Below are 12,309 nucleotides of genomic sequence, written 5' to 3'. Positions count from 1 at the left end.
TTACATATGGTCTGTGAATTTTTTCTTAGGTATTCCAAACTTTTGGGTAATATGCTCTTATCAGGAAGTGCATACTATTTGCATTCTTTTGTGACCTGGTTACCTCACCCAGGATGATATTTTCTAGCTCCATATATTTGCCTAAGAATTTCATAGTGTCATTGTTTTTAATAGCAGAGTAGTACTCCATTGTGTAAATGCACCATATTTTCAGTGTCCATTCTTCTGAGATCTTCTTAAGTTTCTTTCTTCTGAGACTTGAAGTTCTTTTCATACAGATTTTTCACTTACTTGGTTAGTTACACTGGGGCATTTTATGTTATTTGTGACTATTGTGAAGAGTGTCATTTTCCTACTTTCTCTTTCAGCCTGTTTATCCTTTGAGTAGAGGATTTGTTTGAGTTAATTTTATACCCAGCAATGTTGCTGAAGCTGTTTATCAGGCTTAGTAGTTCTCCGGTGGAACTTTTGCGGTCACTTAAATATACTATCATATCATCTGCAAATAGTGATATTTTGACTTCTTCTTTTCCACTTTGTATCCCTTTGACCTCCTTTTGTTGACTAGTCGCTCTTGCTATGACTTCAAAAACTGTATTGAATCAGTAAGGAGACAGTGGGCAGCCTTGTCTAGTCCCTGATTTTAGTAGGACTGCTTCAAGGTTCTCTCCATTTAGTTTAATGTTGGCTACTGGCTTGCTGTACATTGCTTTTACTATGTTTAGGTATGGGCCTTGAATTTCTGATCTTTCCAAGACTTTTACCATGAAAGGATGTTGAATTTTGTCAAATGCTTTCTCAGCATCTAATGAGATGATGATGTGATGTTTTTATTTGAGTTTATTTATATAGTGGATTCCGTTGATGGATTTCTGTATATTGAACCATCCCTGTATCCCTGGGATTATGCCTACTGGATCATGATGGATGATCATTTTGATGTGTTCTTGGATTCAGTTTGCAAGAATTTCATTGAGTATTTTTGGGTCGATATTTATAAGGGAAATTGGTCTGGGGTTCTTTTTCTTTGTTGGGTCTTTGTGTGCTTTAGGTATAAGCATAATTGTGGCTTCATAGAATGGATTTGGTAGTGCTCTGTCTGTTTCTATTTTGTGGAATAGTTTGTACAGTATTGGTAAAGTCTTCTGTGACGGTCTGATAGAATTCTGCACTAAATCCATCTAGTTCTGGGCTCTTTTTGGTTGGGAGACTTTTAATAACTGCTTGTATTTCTTTAGGAGTTATGGGGTTGTTTAGATGGCTTATCTGTTCCTGATTTAATTTTGGTACCTGGTGTCTGTCTAGAAAATTATTCATTTCATCCAGAATTTCAAGTTTCATTGAATATAGGGTTTTGTAGTAAGATCTGACAATTTTTTAAATTTCCTCAGTTTCTGTTGCTGTCTTCCTGTTCATTTCTGACTCTGTTAATTTGGATATACTCCTTTTGCCCTCTGGTTAGTCTAGCTATGGGTTTATCTATCTTATTGAATCTCCAAAAGAACCAGCTCCTGGTTTTGTCAGTTCTTTTTGTTTGTACTTGGTTGATTTCAGCCCAAGTTCGATTATTTCCTACCATCTACTCCTCTTGGGTGTATTTGCTTCTTTTTGTTTTAGAACTTTTAGGTGTGCTGTTAAGCCTCCTAGTGTATGCTCTCTCCAGTTTCTTTTTGAGGCACTCAGAGCTAAGAGTTTTCCTGTTATCACTGCCTTCATTGTGTCCAACAAGTTTGTGTATGTTGTGCCTTCATTTTCATTAAATTTTAAAAAGTCTTTAATTTCTTTATTTATTTCTTCCTTGACCAAGTTATCATTGAGTAGAGTGTTGCTCAACTTCCATGTGTATGTGAACTTTCTGCCATTTTTGTTGTTATTGAAGACCAGCCTTAGCCCTTGGGGATCTGATATGACACATGGGATTATTTCAATCTCCACGTATCTGTTGAGGTCTGTTTTTTTTTTTTAATTAACTTGAGTATTTCTTATATACATTTCGAGTGTTATTCCATTTCCTGGTTTCCGGGCAAACATCCCCCTCCCCCTTCCCTTTCTTATCGGTGTTCCCCTCCCCATCCTCCCCCCATTGCCGCCCTCCCCCCAAAAATCTAGATCACTGGGGGTTCAGTCTTAGGAGGACCCAGGGCTTCCCCTTCCACTGGTGCTCTTACTAGGATATTCATTGCTACCTATGAGGTCAGAGTCCAGGGTCAGTCCATGTATAGTCTTTAGGTAGTGGCTTAGTCCCTGGAAGCTCTGGTTGCTTGACATTGTTGTACTTTTGGGGTCTCGAGCCCCTTCAAGCTCTTCCAGTTCTTTCTCTGATTCCTTCAACGGGGGTTCTATTCTCAGTTCAGTGGTTTGCTGCTGGCATTCGCCCCTGTATTTGCTGTATTCTGGCTGTGTCTCTCAGGAGCAATCTACATCCGGCTCCTGTCGGTCTGCACTTCTTTGCTTCATCCATCTTGTCTAATTGGGTGGCTGTATATGTATGGGCCACATGTGGGGCAGGCTATGAATGGGTGTTCCTTCTGTCTCTGTTTTAATCTTTGCCTCTCTCTTTCCTGCCAAGAGTATTCTTGTTTCCCTTTTAAAGAAGGAGTGAAGCATTCGCATTTTGATCATCCTGTCTTGCGTTTCATTTGTTCTAGGCATCTAGGGTAATTCAAGCATTTGGGCTAATAGCCACTTATCAATGAGTGCATACCATGTATGTCTTTCTGTGATTGGGTTAGCTCACTCAGAATGATATTTTCCAGTTCCAACCATTTGCCTACGAATTTCATAAAGTCATTGTTTTTGATAGCTGAGTAATATTCCATTGTGTAGATGTACCACATTTTCTGTGTCCATTCTTGTGTTGAAGGGCATCTGGGTTCTTTCCAGCCTCTGGCTATTATGAATAAGGCTGCGATGAACATAGTGGAGCACGTGTCTTTTTTATATGTTGGGGCATCTTTTGGGTATATGCCCAAGAGAGCTATAGCTGGGTCCTCGGGTAGTTCAATGTCCAATTTTCTGAGGAACCTCCAGACTGATTTCCAGAATGGTTGTACCAGTCTGCAATCCCACCAACAATGGAGGAGTGTTCCTCTTTTTCCGCATCCTCGCCAGCATCTGCTGTCACCTGAGTTTTTGATCTTAGCCATTCTCACTGGTGTGAGGTGAAATCTCAGGGTTGTTTTGATTTGCATTTCCCTTATGACTAAAGATGTTGAACATTTCTTTAGGTGTTTCACAGCCATTCGGCATTCCTCAGCTGTGAATTCTTTGTTTAGCTCTGAACCCCATTTTTAATAGGGTTATTTGTCTCCCTGCGGTCTAATTTCTTGAGTTCTTTGTATATTTTGGATATAAGGCCTCTATCTGTTGTAGGATTGGTAAAGATATTTTCCCAGTCTGTTGGTTGCGGTTTTGTCCTAGCCACAGTGTCCTTTGCCTTACAGAAGCTTTGCAGTTTTATGAGATCCCATTTGTTGATTCTTGATCTTAGAGCATAAGCCATTGGTGTTTTGTTCAGGAAATTTTTTCCAGTGCCCATGTGTTCCAGATGCTTCCCTAGTTTTTCTTCTATTAGTTTGAGTGTGTCTGGTTTGATATGGAGGTCCTTGATCCACTTGGACTTAAGCTTTGTACAGGGTGATAAGCATGGATCGATCTGCATTCTTCTACATATTGACTTCCAGTTGAACCAGCACCATTTGCTGAAAATGCTATCTTTTTTCCATTGGATGGTTTTGGCTCCTTTGTCAAAAATCAAGTGACCATAGGTGTGTGGGTTCATTTCTGGGTCTTCAATTCTGTTCCATTGGTCTATCTGTCTGTCTCTGTACCAATACCATGCAGTTTTTATTACTATTGCTCTGTAATACTGCTTGAGTTCAGGGATAGTGATTCCCCCTGAAGTCCTTTTATTGTTGAGGATAGTTTTAGCTATCCTGGGTTTTTTGTTATTCCAGATGAATTTGTAAATTGTTCTGTCTAACTCTTTGAAGAATTGGATTGGTATTTTGATGGGGATTGCATTGAATCTGTAGATGGCTTTTGGTAAAATGGCCATTTTTACTATATTAATCCTGCCAATCCATGAGCATGGGAGATCTTTCCATCTTCTGAGGTCTTCTTCAATTTCTTTCTTCAGTGTCTTGAAGTTCTTATTGTACAGATCTTTTACTTGCTTGGTTAAAGTCACACCGAGGTACTTTATATTATTTGGCTCTATTATGAAGGGTGTCGTTTCCCTAATTTCTTTCTCGGCTTGTTTCTCTTTTGTGTAGAGGAAGGCTACTGATTTATTTGAGTTAATTTTATACCCAGCCACTTTGCTGAAGTTGTTTATCAGCTTTAGTAGTTCTCTGGGGGAACTTTTGGGATCACTTAAATATACTATCATATCATCTGCAAATAGTGATATTTTGACTTCTTCTTTTCCGATCTGTATCCCCTTGACCTCCTTTTGTTGTCTGATTGCTCTGGTTAGAACTTCAAGAACTATATTGAATAGGTAGGGAGAGAGTGGGCAGCCTTGTCTAGTCCCTGATTTTAGTGGGATTGCTTCAAGTTTCTCTCCATTTAGTTTAATGTTAGCAACTGGTTTGCTGTATATGGCGTTTACTATGTTTAGGTATGGGCCTTCAATTCCTATTCTTTCCAGGATTTTTATCATGAAGGGGTGTTGAATTTTGTCAAATGCTTCCTCAGCATCTAATGAAATGATCATGTGGTTTTGTTCTTTCAGTTTGTTTATATAATGGATCACGTTGATGGGTTTCTGTATATTAAACCATCCCTGCATGCCTGGCATGAAGCCTACTTGATCATGGTGGATGATTGTTTTGATGTGCTCTTGGATTTGGTTTGCCAGAATTTTATTGAGTATTTTTGCGTCGATATTCATAAGGGAAATTGGTCTGAAGTTCTCTTTCTTTGTTGGGTCTTTGTGTGGTTTAGGTATAAGAGTAATTGTGGCTTCATAGAAGGAATTCGGTAGTGCTCCATGTGTTTCAATTTTGTGGAATATTTTGGATAATATTGGTATTAGGTCTTCTATGAAGGTCTGATAGAATCTGCACTAAACCCGTCTGGACCTGGGCTCTTTTTGGTTGGGAGACCTTTAATGACTGCTTCTATTTCCTTAGGAGTTATGGGGTTGTTTAACTGGTTTATCTGTTCCTGATTTAACTTCGATACCTGGTATCTGTCTAGGAAATTGTCCATTTCCTGAAGATTTTCAAGTTTTGTTGAATATAGGCTTTTATAGTAAGATCTGATGATTTTTTGAATTTCCTCTGAATCTGTAGTTATGTCTCCCTTTTCATTTCTGATTTTGTTAATTTGGACGCACTCTCTGTGTCCTCTCGTTAGTCTGGCTAAGGGTTTATCTATCTTCTTGATTTTCTCAAAGAACCAACTTTTGATTCTATTGATTGTTTCTATGGTCCTTTTTGTTTCTACTTGGTTAATTTCATCTCTGAGTTTGATTATTTCCTGCCTTCTACACCTCCTGGATGTATTTGCTTCTTTTTGTTCTAGAGCTTTTAGGTGTGCTGTCAAGCTGGTGACATGTGCTCTTTCCTGTTTCTGCAGGCACTCAGCGCTATGAATTTTCCTCTTAGCACAGCTTTCATTGTGTCCCATAAGTTTGGGTATGTTGTACCTTCATTTTCATTAAATTCTAAAATGTCTTTAATTTCTTTCTTTATTTCTTCCCTGACCAGGTTATCATTGAGAAGAGCATTGTTCAATTTCCACGTATATGTGGGCATTCTTCCCTTATTGTTATTGAAGACTCGTTTTAGGCCGTGGTGGTCCGATAGCACGCATGGGATTATTTCTATCTTTCTGTACCTGTTGAGGCCCGTTTTTTGACCAATTATATGGTCAATTTTGGAGAAAGTACCATGAGGAGCTGAGAAGAAGGTATATCCTTTTGCTTTAGGATAGAATGTTCTATAAATATCCGTTAAGTCCATTTGGCTCATGACTTCTCTTAGTCTGTCTACATCTCTGTTTAATTTCTGTTTCCATGATCTGTCCATTGATGAGAGTGGGGTGTTGAAATCTCCTACTATTATTGTGTGAGGTGCAATGTGTGTTTTGAGCTTTAGTAAGGTTTCTTTTACGTATGTAGGTGCCCTTGTATTTGGGGCATAGATATTTAGGATTGAGAGTTCATCTTGGTGGATTTTTCCTTTGATGAATATGAAGTGTCCTTCATTATCTTTTTTTGATGACTTTTAGTTGAAAATTGATTTTATTTGATATTAGAATGGCTACTCCAGCTTGCTTCTTCTGACCATTTGCTTGGAAAGTTGTTTTCCAGCCTTTCACTCTGAGGTAGTGTCTGTCTTTGTTTCTGCGGTGTGTTTCCTGTAGGCAGCAGAATGCAGGGTCCTCGTTGCGTATCCAGTTTGTTAATCTATGTCTTTTTATTGGGGAGTTGAGGCCATTGATGTTGAGAGATATTAAGGAATAGTGTTTATTGCTTCCTATTATATTCATATTTGGATGTGAGGTTATGTTTGTGTGCTTTTCTTCTCTTTGTTTTGTTGCCAAGACGATTAGTTTCTTGCTTCTTCTAGGGTGTAGCTTGCCTCCTTATGTTGGGCTTTACCATTTATTATCCTTTGTAGCACTGTATTTATAGAAAGACATTGTGTAAATTTGTTTTTGTCATGGAATATCTAGATTTCTCCATCTATGTTAATTGAGAGTTTTGCAGGGTACAGTAACCTGGGCTGGCATTTGTGTTCTCTTCGGGTCTGTATGACATGTGTCCTGGATCTTCTGGCTTTCATAGTCTCTGGCGAGAAGTCTTGTGTGATTCTGATAGGTCTGCCTTTATATGTTACGTGACCTTTTTCCCTTACTGCTTTTAATATTCTTTCTTTATTTTGTGCATTTGATATTTTGACTTTTATGTCACGGGAGGAGTTTCTTTTCTGGTCCAATCTATTTGGAGTTCTGTAGGCTTCTTGTATGCCTATGGGTGACTCTTTTTTTAGGTTAGGGAAGTTTTCTTCTATGATTTTGTTGAAGATATTTACTGGTCCTTTGAGCTTTGAGAGTCTTCACTCTCTTCTATACCTATTATCCTTATGTTTGATCTTCTCATTGAGTCCTGGATTTCCTGTATGTTTTGGACCAGTAGCTTTTTCTGCTTTACATTATCTTTGACAGTTGTGTTGATGATTTCTATGGAATCTTCTGCTCCTGAGATTCTTTCTTCTATCTCTTGTATTCTGTTGGTGTTGCTTGTATCTATGGCTCCTTGTCTCTTCCTCTGGTTTTCTATATCCAGGGTTGTTTCCCTGTGTTCTTTCTTCATTGCTTATATTTCCATGTTTAATTCCTTCAACTGTATGATTGTGTTTTCCTGGAATTCTTTCAGGGATTTTTGTGATTTCTCTTTATAGGCTTCTACTTGTTTATTTATGTTTTCCTGTGTTTCTCTAAGGGAGTTCTTCATGTCTTTCTTGAAGTCCGCCAACATCACGATCAAATATGATTTTAAATCTAGATCTTGCTTTTCTGGTGTGTTTGGATATTCAGTGTTTGCTTTGGTTGTAGAATTGGGCTCTGATGATGCCATGTAGTCTTGGTTTCTATTGCTTGGGTTCCTGTGCTTGCCTCTCACCATCAGATTATCTCTGGTGTTACCTTGTTCTGCTATTTCTGAAAGTGTTTAGACTGTCCTATAGGCCTGTGTGTCAGGAGTGCTGTAGACCTGTTTCCCTGTTTCTTTCAGCCAGTTATGGGAACAGAGTGTTCTGCTTTCAGGTGTGTAATTTTTCCTGTCTACTGGTCTTCATCTTTTCCTGTGGGCCTGTGTTCTGAGTTCACCAGGTAGGTCGCTTGGACCAGAAATATTGGTCTTACCTGTGGTCCCGCAGCTCAAGTTCCTCGTGGGGTGTTGCTTTTGAGCTCTCAGTAAGGGCGGCAACCAGGGGGGCCTGCGCTGCCTTTTCCGGGGGCCCCCATGCACCAGGGTCCCAGATGGCGTTAGGTGTTTTCCTCTGGAGTCAGAAATGTGGGCAGAGTGTAGTCTCTTCTGGCTTCCCAGGCATGTCTGCCTCTCTGAAGGTTTAGCTCTCCCTCCCATGGGATTTGGGTGCAGAGAACAGTTGATGCAGTCCCTTCAGGTCCCAGCGGTGTCTGGAGCGCAGGGGACCTGCACCTCCAGTGCTTCTATTTTTCGTTTCCCAGAGGCCGTATACAGTTTCCTCTTAGGCCAGGGATGTGGACAGTGATGAGCAGTATTGTTGGTCTCTTCCACTCTGCAGTCTCAGGAGGGCCCACCTGTCTGGGTGGTGAGCTCTCTCTCCCACAGTGTTTGGGAGTAGTGAGCTGCAGGCAGGGATCATCGAGGTTGGGAATCCAGCTAAAAACCGGAAGTGTCTGGTCCCAGAGGAATTTTGCCTCTGTGTGTCCTGAGACACCAATCAGGTCAGTTAGAGCAGAAAAGTTGGTCTTACCTGTGGTCCTGTGGCTCAAGTTTGCTCGTGGGGTGTTGCTTTTGAGCTCTCCGTGAGGGCAGCAACCAGGATAGTCTGCGCTGCGTTTTCTGGGAGCCCCTGTGCATCACGGTCCCAGATGGCATTAGGTGTTTTCCTCTGGATTCAGAAATGTGGGCAGAGTGTAGTCACTTCTGGCTTCCCAGGTGTGTCTGCCTCTCTGAAGGTTTAGCTCTCCCTCCCACGGGATTTGGGTGCAGAGAACTTTTGATCCAGTCCCTTCAGGTCCCATTGGTGTCTGGAGCACAGGGGACCTGCAGCTCCAGTGCCCCTATCTTCTGGTTCCTCTTATTTACATTTCAATTGTTATTCCCTTTCCTGGTTTCTGGGCCAACATCTGCCTAACCCCTCTCCCTCCCCTTCTATATTGGTGTTCCCCTCCCCATCGTCCCCTACTTACCGCCCTCCCCCGACAATCACATTCACTGGGGGTTCAGTCTTGGCAGGACCAAGGGCTTCCCCTTCCACTGGTGCTCTTACTAGGCTATTCATTGCTACCTATGAGTTTGGAGCCCAGGGTCAGTCCATGTTTAGTCTTTGGGTAATGGCTTAGTCCCTGGAAGCTCTGGTTGGTTGGCACTGTTGTTCATATGGGGTCTCAAGTCCCTTCAAGCTCTTTAGTCCTTTCTCTGAATCCTTCAACAGGGGTCCTGTTCTCAGTTTAGTTGTTTGCTGCTGGCATTCGCCTATGTATTTGCCTTATTCTGGCTGTGTCTCTCAGGAGAGATCTACATTTGGTTCCTTCACTTCTTTGCTTCATCCATCTTATGTTGTTTGGTGACTGTATATGTATGGGCCACATGTGGGGCAAGCTCTGAATGGGTGTTTCTTTAGCCTCTGTTCTAAACTTTGCTTCCCTATTCCCTGCCAAAGGTATTCTTGTTCCCCTTTTAAAGAAGGAGTGAAGCATTCACATTTTGGTCATCCTTCTTGAGTTTCATGTATTCTGTGCATCTAGGGTAATATGAGCATTTGGGCTAATATCTACTTGTCAATGAGTGCATACCATATGTTTTTCTGTGATTGGGTTACCTCACTCAGAATGATAGTTTCTGGTTCCATATCACTGAGGTGTGATTCCTTTGTACAGCAAAATGCTCGGTTCTCTTTATGTATCCAGTCTGTTAGTCTATGTCTTTTTATTAGGGAACTGAGTCCACTGGTGTTGAGAGATATTAAGGAATAATGATTGTTGCTTCTTGTTATTTTGTTGTTAAAGGTGTTTGTGTGTCTCTCTTCTTTTGTCTTTGTTGCAAGGAGATTACTTTCTTGATTTTTCTAGGGTGTAATTTCTCTCCTTGTGTTGGAGTTTTCTCTCTATTATCCTTTGTAGGACTGGATTTATAAAAATATATTTTGTAAATTTGGTTTTGTCATGGAATATTTTGGTTTCTCCCTCTATGTTAATTGAGAGTTTTGTTGGATATAGTTGCCTGGGCTGGCATTTGTGTTCTCTTATGACATCTGCCCAGTATCTTCTGGCTTTAATAATCTCTGGTGAGAAGTCTGATTTAATTCTGATAGGTGTGCCTTTATATATAATATTTGACCTTTTCTCCTTACTGCTTTTAATATTCTTTCTTTATTTTGTGCATTTGTTGTTTTGACTATTATGTGTCAATAACAATTTCTTTTCTGGCCCAATCTATTTGGAATTCTGTAGACTTCTTTTATGTTTATGGGCATCTCTTTCCTTAGGTTAGGGTCTAGTGCTACACTGTCCTGTGCAGAGGCCACTAATTCAGTGTTGTTACTTTTTATTTAAATTTCTGGTTTTTTTGAGACAATAATAAACCAACTTGTGCCTCAAAGGAAAGCAAAAAAAAAAAAAAAAAAAAAAGAAGGAAGGAAGGAAAGAAAGAAATCTATCCCTTAAGAAATATTCATAACTTCCTATGTTCATTTAAGGCCACATGGATCTGGGTTGTCTTTCTCTGTTTCCATCTTGGTTCTTCTCCTTTTCCTTTTCTCTCCTGCCTTATTAAAACTTTGTTTCTGCCTTACTTTTTAGTGTCTGATCATGGGCCTTGACCTAACTTTTGACAGCCCTTACTGCATATAGACATCAACCTATATATTCTTTGGTTGGTAGTTCAGTCTCTGAGAGCCCCAATGGTTGACTCTGTTGGTCTTCCTGTGTAGTTTCTATACCTTTGGACCTGTAAGGTGTCCTTGTATTCTTTTATAAGAGTCCCCAAACTCCATTCACTGTTTGGCTGTGGGTGTCTGCATCTGTTTGAGTCAGCTGCTGGCTGGATCCTCTCAGATGACAGTCATACTAGGCTCCCGTCTGCAAGCATAACAGAATATCATTAATTATGTGAGGGATAGGTACTTGCCTATGGGATGGGTCTCTAGTTGGTCCAGTTTTTGTTTGGCTATTCCTTCAGTCTGTCCTCTATTCTCATGTGCTTGCATTTCTTCTAGATAGGGTAAATTTTGGGTTGAAAGTTTTGTGGGTGGGTTAGTGTCTCTATTGCTTCACTGGGTTTCTGTACCCCAGTGCTGTGAGTCACAGCTAAGGTCACCTCCACTAATTCTTGAATGCCTCCTTTATCCCAGATCTCTGTATCATTTTGGAGATACTCCTGTCTCTTACCTACTCCTGTAATTTGCAGGTTTCAGTTTATTCTCATAATCATCTGGCCATCTCTCCTGTTCCTCCCCACACCTGATCCTGAATCTCCTATTTTGCTGCTCATTCCCTCTCCCTCCCAGTTCACTCTCTCCATCTGCCACTTATGACTAATTTGTTCCCTGTTTAAGTGAGATTCAAGCATCCTTGCTTGTGCCTTCATTCATGTTTAGCTTCTTTGTGTTCGTGGAGTGTAGCATGGGCATCCTGTATTTTATGTCTAATACCAACTTATAAGTGAGTACATAACAAGCGTGTCCTTTTGGGACTGGGTTAGCGCATACTGGATTATATTCTCAAGTTTTCAGTTCCAATTACCAGCAGAATTTATGATGCTTTTGTTTGTAATATCAGAATAGTATCCCACTGTTTAGATATACCACATTCTCTCTCTCTCTCTCTCTCTCTCTCTCTCTCTCTCTCTCTCTCTCTCTTTCTCCACTCCAGTTTTATTTCCCTCCTGGTCCACCCTATGACTTTTCTAGATCCCATAAATCCTAGCTGCCCCTTATCTCCACAAGAATGTCCCCACCCCAACCACGGCGCCCACCCCACCAGATCTCTAAACTCTCTGGGGCCCTCCAGTCTCTGGAAGGTTAGATGCATTTTTTCTGACTGAACCCAGACCCAGGAGTCCTCTGCTGTATGTGTTGGGGGCCTCATCTCAGCTGGTGTATGATACCTGGTCCAGGAACCTGGGTCTGAGAGATCTCAGGGATCCAGGTAAATTGAGACTGCTGGTTTTCTTACAAGGTCACCCTCCTCCTCAGCTTCCTCCAGCTTTTCCCTAATTCAACCAGAAGGGTCAGCAGCTTCTATTCATTGGTTGAGTGCACATATCTGCATCTGACTATCAGTTCCTTGTTGGGTCTTTCAGAGAGCTTTTTGGGAACACTCCAAAGCCTCGGTAATGGTATCAGGTCTTGGGGGCTCCCCTTGAGCTGCATCCTACTTTGGGCTTATTGTTGGACCTTCTTTTCCTCAGGTTCTTCTCCATTTCCATCCCTACAGTTCTTTCAGAAAGGAACAATCATTGGTCAGAGTTTTGACCCCATTCCTCACTTGATGCCCTGTCTTTCTGCTGGAGGTGGGTTCAAGAAGTTTCCTTTCCCCACTGTAGGGTATTTCATCTAGGGTCCGCCCTCCCTTTGAGTCTTGAGAGTC

This window comes from Rattus norvegicus, chromosome 1 (genome assembly GCF_036323735.1).
Source record: "Rattus norvegicus strain BN/NHsdMcwi chromosome 1, GRCr8, whole genome shotgun sequence".
In the NCBI taxonomy this organism is placed as follows: Eukaryota; Metazoa; Chordata; class Mammalia; order Rodentia; family Muridae; genus Rattus; species Rattus norvegicus.
The sequence above is the reverse complement of the archived record's forward strand: the minus strand, read 5'-3'. Positions refer to the sequence as shown.